This window comes from Nansenia antarctica, assembly GCF_963989245.1.
Source record: "Nansenia antarctica genome assembly, chromosome: 6".
Lineage (NCBI taxonomy): Eukaryota > Metazoa > Chordata > Actinopteri > Argentiniformes > Microstomatidae > Nansenia > Nansenia antarctica.
In genome coordinates, this window is record NC_137676.1 from 40857122 (window position 1) to 40874521 (window position 17400).

Genomic DNA, 17400 nt, shown 5'->3' on the forward strand with positions numbered 1-17400 from the left:
TTCCATGTTGCTTCATCGACCGTTTAATCTTTAAGCCTTTATTTCACCAAGTAATTGAGGTGGTGTTTAAAGATTATTGAAACATTTAAAAAACAACAGTGTTGCCTTCACAACAGGTATGGCACCCAGGCCTCTCCATCATATTTGCATCATATTTGTATTTTATTGTGTATTATATTTGTATTTTTAAAAACTGTTAGCCTAATTGTTATTGTGTACGGCAGCACTTTTTAAAAGGAGTTGTAACATCTGATGCATCTGATATACTATAAACCAACGGTCGGCAATTAGGTTTGGCCTCGGCCATCTAGTGGCTCAAAAAATTGGATTCTCAAAATAATCTGCTGGGCCAAATATTATTGGTGACGGGCCACCACCAATGGGCCCACGGGCCGCCTATTGCCGACCCCTGCAGTATAAACCATAATATTGTACCTCACCGCTTGCCATAGGATATACGTCAGCTATTCCCGCGAGACCAAGGAACGGGATAAGAAAATGTAGATTTGGTTCATGAATGTTATATGTATACGGAAAAGAAGTATACAGAATATATGCAGATATTTACGGATGGATCAAAAGACCCAATAACAGATAACACTGGCTCTGCAGTGGTAGTCCCTAGTCGCAGAGTCGAGTTATGTAAAAGGACCACAAACTGCTTAAGTGTCTATTCAGTTGAGCTGTACGCCATTCTGATGGCGTTAGAGTGGGTGGTACAAGCTAAACCCATCAGAGTGCTGATCTGCAGCGACGCAGCAGCTTGTCTGTACAGCTTGAGGCGTGGGACAGCAAAAAAGCGCCAAGACTTAATGCACAGTATAATGGATGTACATTCAAGGGTGGTGAAGCAGGGAGTGGTGGTAGTGGTCATGTGGGTCCCTGCACATATGGGTATCATGGGAAACGAAAGAGTAGACAAACTAGCTAAACAAGCGGTAACAAAAGGAAACATAGACACAGACATTCAAATATCAAAATCAGAGGGAAAAAGTATTGTGTGGAGGGAAGCAAATAAAAAGTGGCAGCAACAGTGGGACCAGGAGACAAGGGGAAGACAATTATATGCATTACAAAACAGAGTGGGTGGAGAATCAGGGGAGGAAATAGAAAAGAGGAGGTGGTAATGTCCAGACTAAGAATAGGGCATAGTAATCTGAATGGAACTCTACACAATATAGGAAAACACCCGACAGGTTTATGTGACTATTGTCATGTAATAGAAACAGTAGAGCATGTTCTTATTAACTGCAGGAAATATGCGTCAGAAAGACAGGAAATTATGGAGGGACTGAACAGATGGGGACTGACGAGAGAAGGTTTGGAGGGCGTATTGGAGTGTGGTGGGAGTGGACAGGGCAGGAAGTGTCTGGTCACATTTCTCAACAATCACAACATTTACGGACCAAAGGCAATTGGAGGAGATGAGAAAATTGTGTGAAGAGTGAAGATATACATTACAAAACTTACTTACTTTCGGATGTTCAATATTCAATATCTCTTCACTCTAAATCTTATATCTTCACTCTTCAACCTTCAACCATCAATTTTCTCATCTCCTCCAATTGCCTTTGGTCCGTAAATGTTGTGATTGACAACCAGGCCAGCCAATCAGACATTTTAACACATTTAAGAACTGTCCAGTCAGAATTCTGGCACATTTCTAGCAGGGTAAAATGTTTTGAGAGAGAGAAGAATCAAATGTTGCCGGTCAAGCAAATGTTGACGATCAGCTGTGCTGCGTGCATTATCGACTTTAGCAGACATGCAAATAAACAACTTTTATTGAGTACAAAATCGATTTTCCTTTGTTCAAAATCGATTTTCCTTTGCGCAAAATGTATTTTCTTTTGCGCAAAATATTTTTTTTCTCTAAATAATTGTGGCACAAAATTAACTCCATAGCAGCCGCTCATAGGTGGAGCTGCATTAGTGACTACACACGGTCATTATTTAACACATATCACACGAGAGGGAGTGCTGTTATACTGAATATCAGCACGGCTGTGATTCGGTCCTAGATGCGAGGCCGCTGGCAGCGCCATTTATTAGTTAACAGTAATAAGCGACTACAGATTATGATTTGTTTGTTTATTGAGCTTGCGCCTCTGACGTAAGCAGCAAGCACGGTGCAATGCATTATGGGAAGATTAGGCATGAAGCCTAGAAACTGATAGAATGACGTCATCAAATGGTACAACACAGCTACATTTGTGTGAACATCGAATGGAATGAACATAAAGCTACACTGCAAACTAGTTAGGTAAAGTGGCTTTGTAACTTCTCAAGTAATGTATTCAAACATCCGCAGGCTAGCTACTTTGTATCGTGTACATTTATCTGTACGTTTCCATTTATTGTGCAACCAGTGAAATATGACTCGGTTGACAGTCGCTTTGGTGGTGAATGTGTGAATGCGATTCAGACCAGTTGACAAGATAGTACATTGCTCCATCTGCGAGCTTTCAGACCTAAACACATTCGCCCTCTTCTGATGACCATTCATAATTTAACTCAAATGTTATATTTGGAAATATATCCATCTTTGTTTGAAACCAACACACATCGATAATCTGATAGATAATTAAGCAATATCACATGAGAGGGAGTGCTGTTATACTGAATATCAGCACGGCTGTGATTCGGTCATAGGTACGATGCCGCAGCAGAGTATGAAGACAATCACAGCCGTGCTGATATTCAATATAACAGCACGACCTCGAGTGTGTCGAGTATTAGTTAACAGTAATAAGTGACAACAGATTATGATTCGTTTGTTTATTTAATCATTTCTTTTGGCTCCGTCAACAAAAAATAGTTCCGCAACTGGACTGTTGCCTAGTAACCTAAACATAACCAGCCGGTTGCACCACGTCTTACTAAGTACAAACTAAACCTAGTTATAGCGTAAGTATAAATCAAGATTTAGTCACTACTAAACTTGAATGGGTTGCACCAAGCACACTAGTTATGACGTAGACCTTAGTAACTACTAAATATTTATACACCCCTAAGGTGGTGTAAGTTATAACTAACTCGTAGCCAACCATAGTTACCTCAGCGGAGATAAAGTAGCCTGCGGAAGCAGGCTAGCTACTTTGTATTAACTGTCATTTCGGAGTGATACATATAGTTAAAAGTCCCAGTGCTGTTATACTGTATATCGGCACTCATGGAATGCCTCTTGTCCAATAAGTGTAATTCAGTTTCTGATGAGGTCACGCAGGGGGCGTTCCCATAGTGAGATACGAAACGAATACTATGAAAGAGAACTGTGCATGCTTAACACTACACAGTAAATTCCCCAGTGTTAAATATGCAGTGTAAAAATACATTGACTCTTTCTGTTAGAAAGGTTCCAATATTCTAAGTTCATGATTATTATATTTGGTTATCATTTCCACCTTAAGAGCTAAGCTGTGCGTAATATCACCTGCCACCTTAAGTGCGGAGTGCATTCTGGGCCGCATTGATTCAGAACGAAGAATAAGTTGAAAGTTACCACAAGGTTCCATGTTACAACTCCAATAATTTAGCATCGTTGTGCAGCATTACAGTGTCAATGTGCGTCACTGAATTACTGTAAGTACTATGTTTCACCCAGTATTTAGGTTGTACATATTTGCTGTGTTGATTTGGATACTGCCGTTTTCTGCACTCTATATTAGCACTAGCAATTAGTTTGGCCATGTGCTTTCTATGGGCGCTGCTATTGCGTGCTCTTCAATGAAGCTCGTTTGGCGCAGTTCACGCTGCAGAGATTGTTATTTGAGTACTGTCTTAAGTTGGTGTTATAATTCAGATTGTATGGCAAAGTGTACTGTGTTAAGTAGCCTAATGTGTATGGTTAAGTTACATGTACTTTTGTATTGTAGAATGCATTTTGATATTGTAGATCAGTACTGTATTATTAGTAACAACATGTGTACTGTAATACCTCTTTCTGTTTATTGCAGAACCACACATACACCCATTGTAGTGTTTGCAATCATTCTACCCATGCCTGAACTGTACCCTGCCTGAACCCACTAAAGAAACCTGAACACAAAGTCAATCTCCTGTCATGTGTGTCCTGATCGACGCCCCGGGGGCGAATGGAGCATACTCTCATTGAACTATTCACCTTATACAGTCCTTTCCCATAACCTCACTAACACTTTCCGAGATATTACAACAACAGCTAGAGTAATATTCCCTTCAGTGTTGGTGATAATTCAAGGAGTTAATTGACACGCTGTTAGACGTACTCTTGAAAGCCCCGCCCATCATTTTTCAATCAGTTCCACGTGGTTTCTTCAAGCCGAGCAGAATTTTCACAGCGCCAATTCACTGAATGCCATTTTCGAGTGACTTCGAACAACTGCGGTAAGTGTCTCCTAATCATCTATTAATTAAACGGATACTTTGGCATTTCAATAGAAGCAGCATTTTAGAATAACTTTATATTGTTGTTCACCATACACTCCAGCTGATCTTATATCTTAAAATACTGGTTTCCAAAGGGCTGACGTCACCGACCATGTGCGAGTGTTCACATTAAGATAATTAAGGCAAGTTAGCTAATGTCTAACCAGGGCCGCTTTAAGGGGGGGCTAGCTGGGGCGGTGGCACAGGGCCTCGCGTGAGGCAGGGTAAAAATAAAATAAAATAACAATATTTTTATTTTTTTTATTTTTTTGGTACCCTGGCTGGCGAGGCCCTCCAAAGCGCCAGGCAAGGGACCATATTATTATTTTTGCCTTTAATACATTTCTAAATGTTCACACATGTGATAATCATAGTCAATCATATATCTAAAATCTAGCATACCTGTAGGACAGGGAGATTCTTAGCAACAGAAAAAAGTAATTTCCCCCTATGACACCTTACGTCAAACGTGAATTGTGGTCGCGCGTTGACACTTGTTGTGCATAGTGACTGCTTAGTGCAACGGACAAAATGCAGAGGGAACGAGACCGAGGAAGAAAATGTTAATCGGGTGCTGAAAAAATAAATAAAAATAAAAGGCTTCATAAGGCCTCGCTTAGAGGTTCGTTCGAAACATTTCTAAAAACAAGTGAGGCTCCCGTTAGCACCGAAGAAGCTAACGTTACTGCTAGCACAGCCCCCCCTGAGAGGCACAGCCCCCCCTGAGAGGCAAAGATGATGTCTCGGAGGTGGAGGAGGACAACAGCTACAGGCTGCCCAGCCCCAGGTGATGATGGTCAGGAGGGCTGCCCAGCCCCAGGTGATGATGGTCAGGAGGGCTGCCCAGCCCCAGGTGATGATGGTCAGGAGGGCTGCCCAGCCCCAGGTGATGATGGTCAGGAGGGCTGCCCAGCCCCAGGTGATGATGGTCAGGAGGGCTGCCCAGCCCCAGGTGATGATGGTCAGGAGGGCTGCCCAGCCCCAGGTGATGATGGTCAGGAGGGCTGCCCAGCCCCAGGTGATGATGGTCAGGAGGGCTGCCCAGCCCCAGGTGATGATGGTCAGGAGGGCTGCCCAGCCCCAGGTGATGATGGTCAGGAGTGGCGAAGTAGAGGATACGGAGGCGGAAGATGGAGCTACTCAGAGCAGCAGCAGCAGGGCTGAGAGTGATGGAACGCAAGACGAGCCTACGGTGTCAGATATGTCATGTATGATGATCCTGGTAAATTGGCCGGTACATATGGACTCTACAGTTACAGAAGTGATCATTAGAAGAGGTCCCCCAAAGATGAAACCTGGATTTAGTTATCCTAAAAATAATGAGAACAGAAACTTTAGTGAAACTTTATTTCTCCGAAAACTACCAAATGGGGAAAAAATAGAAAGAAAGTGGCTTGTGTACTCTCAAAAACGGGACATGTCTTTTTGCTTTTGCTGTAAGCTTTTCAACATAAAGGATAGGCCTACATGGTGGTGAGTAACATCTCTATTCATGTCAATAATGGCTTGTGCGTATTTAATGTTGGGTATGATGACTGCTTTATCCTAAATCCTAATCCTTTACGAGTATAAAAGGTTTGAAATGAAACAAACATGGTTGTAAACTGTCTAAATAAGTAGATATTCTATTGTCTATCAGCACAGCATGTGAGCGCATTTCTTGCAATATATTGGTGCGTGCGTGTCGCGCGGTTAGAATAGTAGCCTACATCATTATAAAAGGCCTCGCAAATCTGACTTCGCACAGGGCCTCGCATATCTCTGATGGTTATAGTTCAATGCTATTTTCTGACTTAGCCTGTTTGTAGGACAGGTGATGATAACCAGCGCTAGTTCAACAGACCGTAGTAGACTTTCAGACACAAAGAGACGCGGAGTCAAGGAGCTCAGTTTACTTGCAAGGAGAGTGATTCAGAGAGACCGTGTTTAAGGGTCAGTCCAAATGGATCTGAAGTTCCACTCTCCAAGTCAGCCTTTATTCTAACAGAGACAGTTTTTCATGAGGAAATGCAGTCATGGGAAAGTCATCATGAGCAGTTTCTCTGCTGGGCGATTCAGACAACACAATGACAGGAAGTGACAGGAAGCGGACGCCCAGCTGAAACTGAAGATAAGGGGTGGACAATGGGTGAGAAAAAGTTCATGCACAGAACCCAGAGTAAAAGGGTGTACAAGGTTCATGGTGTACAAGGTTCATATACAGAGCCCAGAGTAAAAGGGTGTACAAGGTTCATGGTGTACAAGGTTCATGGTGTACAAGGTTCATATACAGAGCCCAGAGTAAAAGGGTGTAGAGTTTTACACAGTGATACAAAGAATTATATAGAACATTTAACTCTATCATTTTATCATTTATGAAAACATCATCTTTAACTCTAACATTTCCCTGCTGTTTTTCATATTTTATCACGATACAAACATCCGTCTCTTTATTCAGTTAGAGCTATCTTGTTTCCACATTTTCTAGTTCAACCGTCATTCAACGTCGCCGTACAGATCACAGACATGAATATTCATTTTTCTCAATTTGGGTTAGAGGCTGGTACTTCGGTTCCATCATAATCTCTCGAGTCAACATTTGTTGTACAAATATTCCTGAAATCAGTTTGTTAGTCATAGCTTTGAAGCAGGGGAAGACACAACAAACGAGCACAGCCAGAAATATCATTACAACAAAGAAAATCATTAGTCCTTTTACTAATAGTTGTTTCATGCCTCCCAGGTTCAGCCAATCCAACCATCCCCACGCATTCTGATCAGTGTGGGATGTTGTCAGGATGTGTTGCAAGTCACGGAGTCGGTTCAAAGCGTCAGTCATATTGGGCAAGTGTAAGTTGTCTGTGATGTAAGTGCAGCATGTGGTGTTAAGCATCACACATGTTCCTCCTGCCACTGCAGTCAATAGGTCAAGAGCCATTCTGTTCTGGAGTACCATCAGTCTGATCTGATCGATTTCGCGGTTCTGGGCTTCGTTTATCGTAAGGGATGCATTTACAAATGTCTCTAATTGATAGTTCAGGGTTTCTATGCGCAGGGAATGCTTCCCTATCCCTATCCCGGGGAACAATGCAAGTACAATCTTTTGACTAGTAGTCCAAAGTTTCTTGTCATCTGGGACATCACTGCCCCAGATTGGGTCGTGTGCCTGGACTTGGGCGTCTCGTTTGATTCGTCGGGAGGAGATGTCATGGGTCATGATGTAAGTGTGTTCTGATAGGACAACGGGAGCACACACCCCGGCCCAGTTATCTGGGAGATTAGTGTATGCCTTATTCCCACAGACCCAATATATCCCCTGTACTGGCCGAGTGCCATTTCTAGGGAAATCGTTCATTCTCGACCATTCTTGAACCATTCTTGAACCTTTAAGGCTCTCATCGAGATCCGGATCGAGCTGTACTCTGCCCTTTCCTATAATGTACTGTGATCTTGTCTCTGGTATTCCTATAATGTACTCTGATATTATTGTCTCTGGTATTGTCCAAGTAATTTGGCATCTTATCTTAGGGAGTTTCCCTAGAGGAATTGTTCCTTTCTTCCTAGTAAAGCAGTTAGCGAGCTCGACCCCAGGTTCGAATCTAACTAGAGGGGTCAAGAGTGGTTTGGGCAAATGGAGATGCAAGGGGAGCCTTTCTGCGCATAGGGGCCTAATGTTCCAGAAATATGGGGATTTGTCTTTTCCACTTATTCTGCTTATGAGGCACTCTGTTTGTCGACTTGAGAGCGGAACCACCCACAGAGTGGGGTGGCAGGCTGAGACAGGCAAATGAGAGCAAACATAACAGTCAGTCATATTCCTATTCTGCGCCTGTCTGTGAACATATTTGTACCATGTGTTAGTCAGAAAAGGGTGTGTGGCGGTGTCTGTGTCTTGTGTTAGGTCAGCCAGATATCGTCGTGTTCGTGTATTAATATCAGTATCTTGCTCTGGAGTCTGTCCTATGATTAACAGAGTGAGGCCTAAGGCCAGGAACACCATTGTCCAAAAAAGATGTGGTCCCCTCATTCTAAGAGGTAGTGGATCTGGAGAATTCTTCACTGGTTTGAGACGTACCGTCCACTACCAGGACGGCCCCCTTTGTAGCCGGACTTCCACCACTACCCGTCGTTCGAGAGGAACAATGTCACTTTCTTACAATGGCTTTGGTGTATCCACGTATCTCGTTCTGCGATCTTGACAGCAGTTGGGGTGCTCAACAGTACTTCAAATGGCCCAACCCACCGCGGGCTGTGCCAATGTTTTCTCTTTATTTCTTTGATGAGGATCTGGTCACCAGGTTGTAGTCTTGGATCCTGTAGGGAGACAGAAAGGTCTGGCAGATTATTTGTTCTGGCTATTTCCTGTTTCCTAAATAGCTGGGTCATCCACGTGGCCAGTGTGTTTTCCGTTTCTGCCAAATCTACTTCCCTAATGTCGTCTACTATGGGTAGTCTAAACCTTCTCCCATTTACTATTTCAAATGGGGACAGACCCGTAGGTGTCGGTGTTATTCTCATGTATGTTTCCACTAGAGAAACTGATAGGGCTGAATAAGGTTTTCATAATGTTAAACCAAAGGTTAAAACAGGATACTCTATAATTCTGTGTATCACTGTGTGTGAACCTTGTAAAACTCTGTAACAGCCTGTCTCTGGGCTCTGTTAATGATTGTGTGAACCTTGGCCCCTTCTTTCCCCTGCTTATCAGATTTCCATGACACTTTCTGCTAATGATTCGTTCTGAACAAACACCACCCACTTTTCTAGGACTCTGATAGGATCACCAACTGCCTCCTGTTTTCCATTCTGAGAGAATAAATAAACTGGCTTACGACACAAGAGATTAGTACCAATATGGGGTCACTCTCTCAGGAGAGGCCTCATATTCGTCCTCCTTGCAAGTAAATAATAATCATGATTGATTCCGTGTCTCTTTGTTGTTTAAAGTCTACTACGGTCTGTTTGAACTAGCGACGGGTTAGCATGGCTTGCTTTACAAACAAGCTGAACAGAATATAGCATTTAAGACCAGAACCAGAACCCGACATTTGGTCCTTCGAGCCGGATCTCAAGTTCGTCTGATGGGGGAAGAAGACTCGACAACGCCGACAGTCTGTCGACAGCCCGGATCCAGGATCCGGACAAAGTCCTGGAACGTTGAATTCGGTCCAGGCCGGTTAGATGTCGAACCTTTCTCCTCCAAAAGGACGGCTGACGAGATCCAGACCAAGACATAAGCAACAAAGACCGGTAAATATAATAGAAACTATGAATGAAAGTGAATTATAATAGAAAAAGAAAGATTGCAATCGAAATGAATAGTCTATCTATCCTAAATTGTACAAAATAGGAGTTGTTTGGCTGTAAACAGTAGACTAATGGAAATTAGACTGTGGAGTTTTGACATACGAAAGGAATCCACTTTGAAAGATAAGTGTATATCCTTTCGTGTTAGGTAAACAGCAGACTAAGAATGGAACTGAAACTATGACTGAAAGTGAGAATTAGAAAAGTGTAGAATTAGAAAGTGTATGTGTTAGAATTAGTGCAAGATTAAGGATACTGTATGTTCAGTGACAGAGAGAGAGCAGAGGAGAAGCACACGAGGTGGGGGCTATGTGTCAGAGTGGACACAGAACAGGAAACAGGGAGCATGGAACAGCAGAAAGAGATTAGGCAGGGGATTAGGCACCCCGAACCTAGTCTCTAACAGGCGGCGGTGGAATTGCAAAGTTCCGAGGGCACGTTAAAGACTCTGTATAGTGCTGGGGAGAAGACTGAAGGCCCCCGTGTCTGATGAAGTATGAATGAACATACTACCGTGGTACCGTCTAGTCGGCGCAGCTGTCGCATGTAGGTGTGTGGGCAGTGCGTGGTACGTGGGCGACAGCCCACACCTAGCGGGATGTGGGGACCACACCCGTGAACAGGCAAGGCTGGTGTAAACGGTCAAAGTTTCTAGACCCATAGCGAAGTGGGCTAGGGATCAGACCGTCGGTTCCCAACTGGGCGGCCAATCACCGCTACAGGGTTGGTGTTTAGACACTGACTGGGGATCGCTATCGACTGGGTCACCGGCCGGTTGGGTCGCAAAAGCCTTAAGCCATAGGAAAATGGTGGCTGCGCTCAGCTCAATGTACAGTCAGGCCACCATAAGCTGAAAGCGACGTACAGCTAGTAGGCGAGTGGTGCTTTCCGTGATCAGAGCTCTGAAAAGGAGACGTCTGGGAAGCGGAAGGGGTAGGGGTAGACTGACTCTGACCTGGGGTTGGAGGGCAGTAAATCTCCATCGGAAAGGGTTCCAGCCTGAGACTGCGCCCTGGGAAGAGGGGAGGTCTGAAGGAACCAAGTGAAGAGAGAGTGTGTGTGTTTAAGACAGAGAGAGGGAATGTGTGTTTGAGTAAGAGATAAGAGAGAGTGTGTGTGACAGAGAGAGCGAGTGTATGTGTGTGTGTAAGAGATAAGAGAGAGTGTGTGAGAGAGTGTGAGAGTAGAGGAGACGAGGAGAGGAGACTAGGAGACGAGGAGAGGAGACTAGTAGAGGAGTAGAGGAGACTAGGAGACGAGAAGAGCAGACGAGGAGAGGAGACTAGGAGACTAGTAGAGGAGTAGAGGAGAGGAGACTAGGAGACGAGTAGAGGAGACGAGGAGAGGAGACTAGGAGACTAGTAGAGGAGTAGAGGAGACTAGGAGACGAGTAGAGGAGACGAGGAGACTAGGAGACTAGTAGAGGAGTAGAGGAGAGGAGACTAGGAGACGAGTAGAGGAGACGAGGAGAGGAGACTAGGAGACTAGTAGAGGAGTAGAGGAGACTAGGAGACGAGTAGAGGAGACGAGGAGAGGAGACTAGGAGACTAGTAGAGGAGTAGAGGAGACTAGGAGACTAGGAGACGAGAAGAGGAGACGAGGAGAGGAGACTAAGAGACTAGTAGAGGAGTAGAGGAGACTAGGAGACGAGGAGAGGAGACGAGGAATAGACAGACAGACAGGAGACAGACAGACAGAAAGAGAGGAATAGACAGACAGACAGGAGACAGACAGACAGACAGAGAGACACAGAGAGAGAGAGAGACAGACAGAGAGAGAGACAGACAGACAGAGAGAGAGAGAGAGGGAGAGACAGACAGACACAGACAGACAGAGAGAAAGAGAGAGAGAGAGAGAGAAGGAGAGAGAGGGAGAGAGAGAGAGAGAGAGAGAGAGAGAGAGAGAGAGAGAGAGAGAGAGGGAGGGAGACAGAGGACAAACTGCTATTTTATTTTTAGTGTGACCCCCTCCTGATCCACAGAACAGAGACCAGGGGAGTAATACGAATTTGGACAAATGACAAAGTTTATAGAATAGATGGGAAAATTGTATTACCACAAAGCCTCTACAAACAGCAGCTAAATTGATACATGGTCTTTTTAATGACATGTATCAAAAAGCAGGGAAGGTGATTGACAGGGATTAATGCACATTTTCACGTATATAATTACACACAATTTAAAAAAAAAATATATAGTGATAATGGCGCACATTTCATGAACGAATTGATCAAACACAGTGTCCAACACTGGACATTGAAGAGTGTGTTTCTCTAATGGAAACACACATGACAATAAAATTGAGACCTATGGGTTTGATTGAATGAATGAATGAATGAATGAAATAAATGAAATTAATGAATTTGAAATAGTAAATGGGAGAAGGGTTTAGACTACCCATAGTAGACGACAATAGGGAAGTATTGATTGATTGATTGAAAACTTTATTAGAAGATTTGCAGAAGCAAGTGACATGAAAGTACATATTTCAATTGGGGTCCTTGATACTCAATTCATCGTTATATGTAAAGACAGCAGATTTGGCAGAAACAGAAAACACACTGGTGGATGGCTATTTAGGAAATAGGAAATAGCCAGAACAAATGATCTGCCAGTCCCTTCTGTTTCTCAGGATCGAGAATACAACCTGATGACCAGATCCTCATCGACGAGATGGAAGGAGAACACTGGCGCAGCCCGCGGTGGGTTGAGCCATTTGGGGTGCTGCTGAGCATCTCAACTGCCGTCAAGATCGCAGAACGAGATACGTGGATACACAGAGCCATTGAAAGAAGTGACATTGTTCCCCTCGAACGACGGGTAGTGGTGGAAGCCCGGGCTACAAAGGGGTTATTCAGTTAGTGAATTACGTCTCAAACCCGGTGAAGAATTCTTCAGATCCACTATCTCTTAGAATGAGGGGACCAAATCCTCCCGACGACCCAAACAGACGCCCGTCCAGGCACACGACCCAGTCTGGGGCAGTAATGTCCCAGATGACATAGAAACCCTGAACTATCAATCAGAGACATTTGTAAACGCATCCCTTAAGAACTGAATGACTCTTGACCTATCGACTGCAGTGGCAGGAGGAACATGTGTGATGCTTGACACCAAATGATTGTTTGTTGTGTCTTCCCCTGCTTCAAAGCTATGACTAACAAACTGATTTCAGGAATATTTGTAACCTAAGTACCTAACCCAATTTGAGAAACTCTAATCCAAGTTGAGATTCATGTGTGATCTGTACGGCGATGTTGAATGACAGTTAAACTAGACAATATGAAAGAAAGTTAAACGACCTGAATGGAGAGAGAATGTTTGTATCGTGATAAATTATGAAAAACAGCAGGGAATGATAGGGCTGAATAAGGTTTTCATAATGTTAAACCAAAGGTTAAAACAGGATACTCTATAATTCTGTGTATCACTGTGTGTGAACCTTGTAAAACTCTGTAACAGCCTGTCTCTGGGCTCTGTTAATGATTGTGTGAACCTTGGCCCCTTCTTTCCCCTGCTTATCAGATTTCCATGACACTTTCTGCTAATGATTCGTTCTGAACAAACACCACCCACTTTTCTAGGACTGATAGGATCACCAACTGCCTCCTGTTTTCCATTCTGAGAGAATAAATAAACTGGCTTACGACACAAGAGATTAGTACCAATATGGGGTCACTCTCTCAGGAGAGGCCTCATATTCGTCCTCCTTGCAAGTAAATAATAATCATGATTGATTCCGTGTCTCTTTGTTGTTTAAAGTCTACTACGGTCTGTTTGAACTAGCGACGGGTTAGCATGGCTTGCTTTACAAACAAGCTGAACAGAATATAGCATTTAAGACCAGAACCAGAACCCGACAGAAACACACTCTTCCCACCTTCGCCCCGTTTCTTCCATTGCTTTCTTAAGTCTTAGTTTTATTGTGCCGTTTGTTCTTTCTATCAATCCTGCACTTTGAGGGTGATAGGAACAGTGATTCTTTAGTTCAATGTCCAGGTGTTTGGACACGTGTTTGATCAATTCGTTCACGAAATGTGAGCCATTATCACTATATATTCTTTCTGGGATGCCGTGGTTTGGAATGATGCGGTTACATATGGCTTTGGCCACTGTAAGTGCATCATTCGTTTTTGAGGGTACTATTTCAACCCATTTTGACATTGGACAGATGAGGGTCAAACAGTATCTGTACTTGTTTGGCCCAGAGCTGTGGAGTTCGATAAAATCCATATGCATGTGTTGAAATGGATGTTTTGCAGAGGGGAACTTGCCCCTCTTTGGTCTTTCATTTCCTGGTGAATTATGTTTGCAGCAGGTCATACACGATCTACAAAAGTTTTTTGAAAATTGTGTGTAATTATATGTGTGAAAATGTTCATTAATCCTGTTAATCATCCCTGCTGTTGATACGTGGCAAACCCCATGTATCAAATGAGCTGCTGTTTTGTAGAGACTCTGTGGTAAAACAATTTTCCCATTTATTCTATAAACTTTGTCCGTCCCTAGGACTGCGTTGTCTCTAGCCCATTTAATTTTTTCTTTGTCTGATGCATTGTTCTGCATGTCTATAATAGCTTCAAATGGTATTGGCTGCGGAAGTGGTTTTGTGTTGACGAGAATCTCAGTTCCGTATTTACCCGCAGCTGCTTCTTTTGCTGTTCTGTCTGCAAAATCATTTCCTTTCGATGTTCTGTCTGTTCCTTTGGTGTGTGCAGCGCATTTGCATATAGCTAGGGAGCGAGGTAGCAGAACTGCTTCCAGTAATTTGGTCAGCAGTTCTGAGTGTGTTATGGATTTTCCTGTAGAGGTTTTCATTCCTCTCCTAGCCCATTGTGCAGCGAAGGTGTGTGTCGCTGAATATGCATATTGGCTATCGGTGTATAATGTGATGTCTATTCCTTTGGCTGCTACACATGCTTTTGTTAATGCTACTAATTCAGCTGCTTGAGCTGAATGTGAGTGTGGTAGTTTGCCAGCTTTGATGATTGATGTGTCTGATACTACAGCGTATCCTGTCATGTTCTGTCCTGTCAGTGACTTTGAGCAAGACCCATCCACATACCACACTTCTCCTTTCCCTAGTGCAGTATCTTTTAGGTCTCGCCGTGGTTTGCAAGTTTGTTCTGTTTGCTCTTTACACGAATGGGGGTTTCCATCATCTGGGGTGGGCATCAGTGTAGCGGGGTTTAACACTGTGCACCGTTCTATGCTGATGTGAGGTTGTGACAGTAGCGTGGCTGTCAGAGCGAGGAAACGAGCTGGTGAGAGGAACGCCATTTTTGTTTCATTCAGCAACATGGAGACAGCGTGCGGTACTAATAACCTCAACGGGTGGAACAGGACTATTTCTGCCGTGCACTGTACTGCCATTGCTGCCGCGCAGACAGCCTGAACGCACGATGGAAGTGCCAATGATACTGGGTCTAATCGTTTAGAGTAGAACCCAATGGGTTGCTGTTTTTCTCCATGTTTTTGAGTCAATACTGAGGTCATAAATCCTTGTTTGCAATCTACCATCTGAGTAAATGGTTTCCCATAGTCTGGTAATGCGAGTACGGAGGAGCTTACTAGACTTTGTTTTAGTGTATTAAATGCGTCTAATGCTTCCGTGTTCCAATCGAGTTTATCGCTCATTTTTAATGTGTCTGTGTATATCAGATTCAGCAGGGGTTGGGTGATGGCGGCATATTCCGCCACCCAAGCCCTGCAGTAGTTTGTCATTCCTAAGAACTGCATCATTTGTTTCTTAGTCTGTGGTTGTGGTGTTGCCGTCATTGATGTTTTTCTGTCTGGGTTAATGCGACGCCCTTCTTTGTTTAATGTGTGTCCTAAGAACACAACTGCTTCTTGACATATTTGCAGTTTCGATTTCGATACTTTACTTCCTGTTTTTTCCAGATGCTGTAGCAACTGGATCGTGACGGCCATACATTCCTGTTTGGTGGGGGCGGCCACCAGCAGGTCGTCTACATATTGCAGAATCTGTGAGGACTCTGGAATATGAAGGTCCGCCAGGCAATTTTGCATTGCCTGGTGGAAAATCATTGGACTTTCAGACCACCCTTGTGGCATGCGTGTGTATGTGTATTTTTTGTGTTCGTATGTAAATGCGAACCACCCCTGTGAATCTTTATCCACTGGGATGGAGAAGAACGCATTGCTAAGGTCTATAACAGAGAAGTATGTTTGTCCTGCAAATAAACTGTTTAGTAGAATGTGAGGATCTGCTACGACTGCAGCCGCGCCCTGTGTGGCTTGGTTTACAGCTCGGAGATCCTGCACCATTCTCCATGACGTTTGGTCTGCCTTTTTTACAGGAAATATTGGTGTATTGCATTCTGCGTCGGGGCATTCCCTAAGAATGCCTGCTTTTATCATGTCCTGTATAACTGGTTTGATACCTATGCGGGCGTCGTCTTTTAATGGGTATTGTCTGACATTGGGTCGGTAAGTTGATTTGGCTTTGACCCGTACTGGTTTTACTTAAAAAATTAATCCCACATCGGTCTTTCCTTTGGACCAGAGGCTATCTGGAATCACTTTAAGTGCATTCTCAGCCTCTGCACTTAATAGTATTATTTGGCATTCGTCCAAATTCGTGTGTGGTGTCATTGTTGTAACCCATGCTAGGCTTTTTCGTTCTATATTTTGGTATTGCTGCCAGCCCGGTTTCTCACTCATGTCTTCCCACCCCTGACATATGCTTGCTACCTGCCGAGTGAAACTACCCAGCTGCTTCCACTCGGTACCTGGACCAATAGCAAGTGAGAGGTGGGGATACTGAGTCGAGCCCAGCAGTTTCGTTGCCTCTGGGGTTAGCGAGGTTGAAACTGCTGCGTTTCCTAGCTCGTCTTGGTAGAGGTAGCTAAGAACTGTTCTCTGTGGCCCCATTCTATCGAATAGGGCTTGATAGGGCGGGTCAGGCCCTGGCTTTTTAGCATATCTAAGGGTGATATGCAGTTCTGTTGGTTTCATTCTGGTCTGTCCCTCTCGTGGGGATACATAACTAATCAACGTTTTGGCCGTTTCAGTTGGGGCTGGATGTGGTAGTTTGAGGGACCAGAAATAGTGCGGTTGTCCTAACCCATGTCGCACCATTAACTGGTCTTCTGCTCTTTCAGTTGGTCCTACTGCACGTACTCCTCCAGCTACTGGTATAAGTCTAAGTTTTAGTAGGCATATGCCATCTCTCCCTAGGAGATTTACTGGACAGTCTGGAATTAGTGAGAACGATAATTTACCCTCTATACCGGAGAGAGGGTCGATTATGTCTAAGGGTTGTGATACTTGATGTCTGCTAATTTGACCATTTGCTGATTTAACGCAGTGTTCTGTTATTGCTGGCCACATATTTGCCAATTCTACTGTAACCACAGAGGAGTCCGCCCCTGTGTCACATAAGAATACGATGCTTTTTCCTTCTATTTTTATTCTTCTCATTGGTTTAATTTTGTTATATGAGAGCGACCAATTTGTCATTACTTCTGAAATGTCCAATAGGGGTGTCGCCTGTCTTTTCAGGTTGTAAGCCTGTGTCTGACCAGTCTGAGTCTGAGTCTGATCCCTGACCGTCTAGTCAGTGTTGTTGTTGGTGGACAAAATGTCCCTCATTGTTGTTGTATCCCTGTCCCCCCCGGTTGGCCCCCTGTTGGTTCTGTTGTTGATATCCCTGTTGGTTATCCCCCCGTCTGTCTTGTCTGTGGTT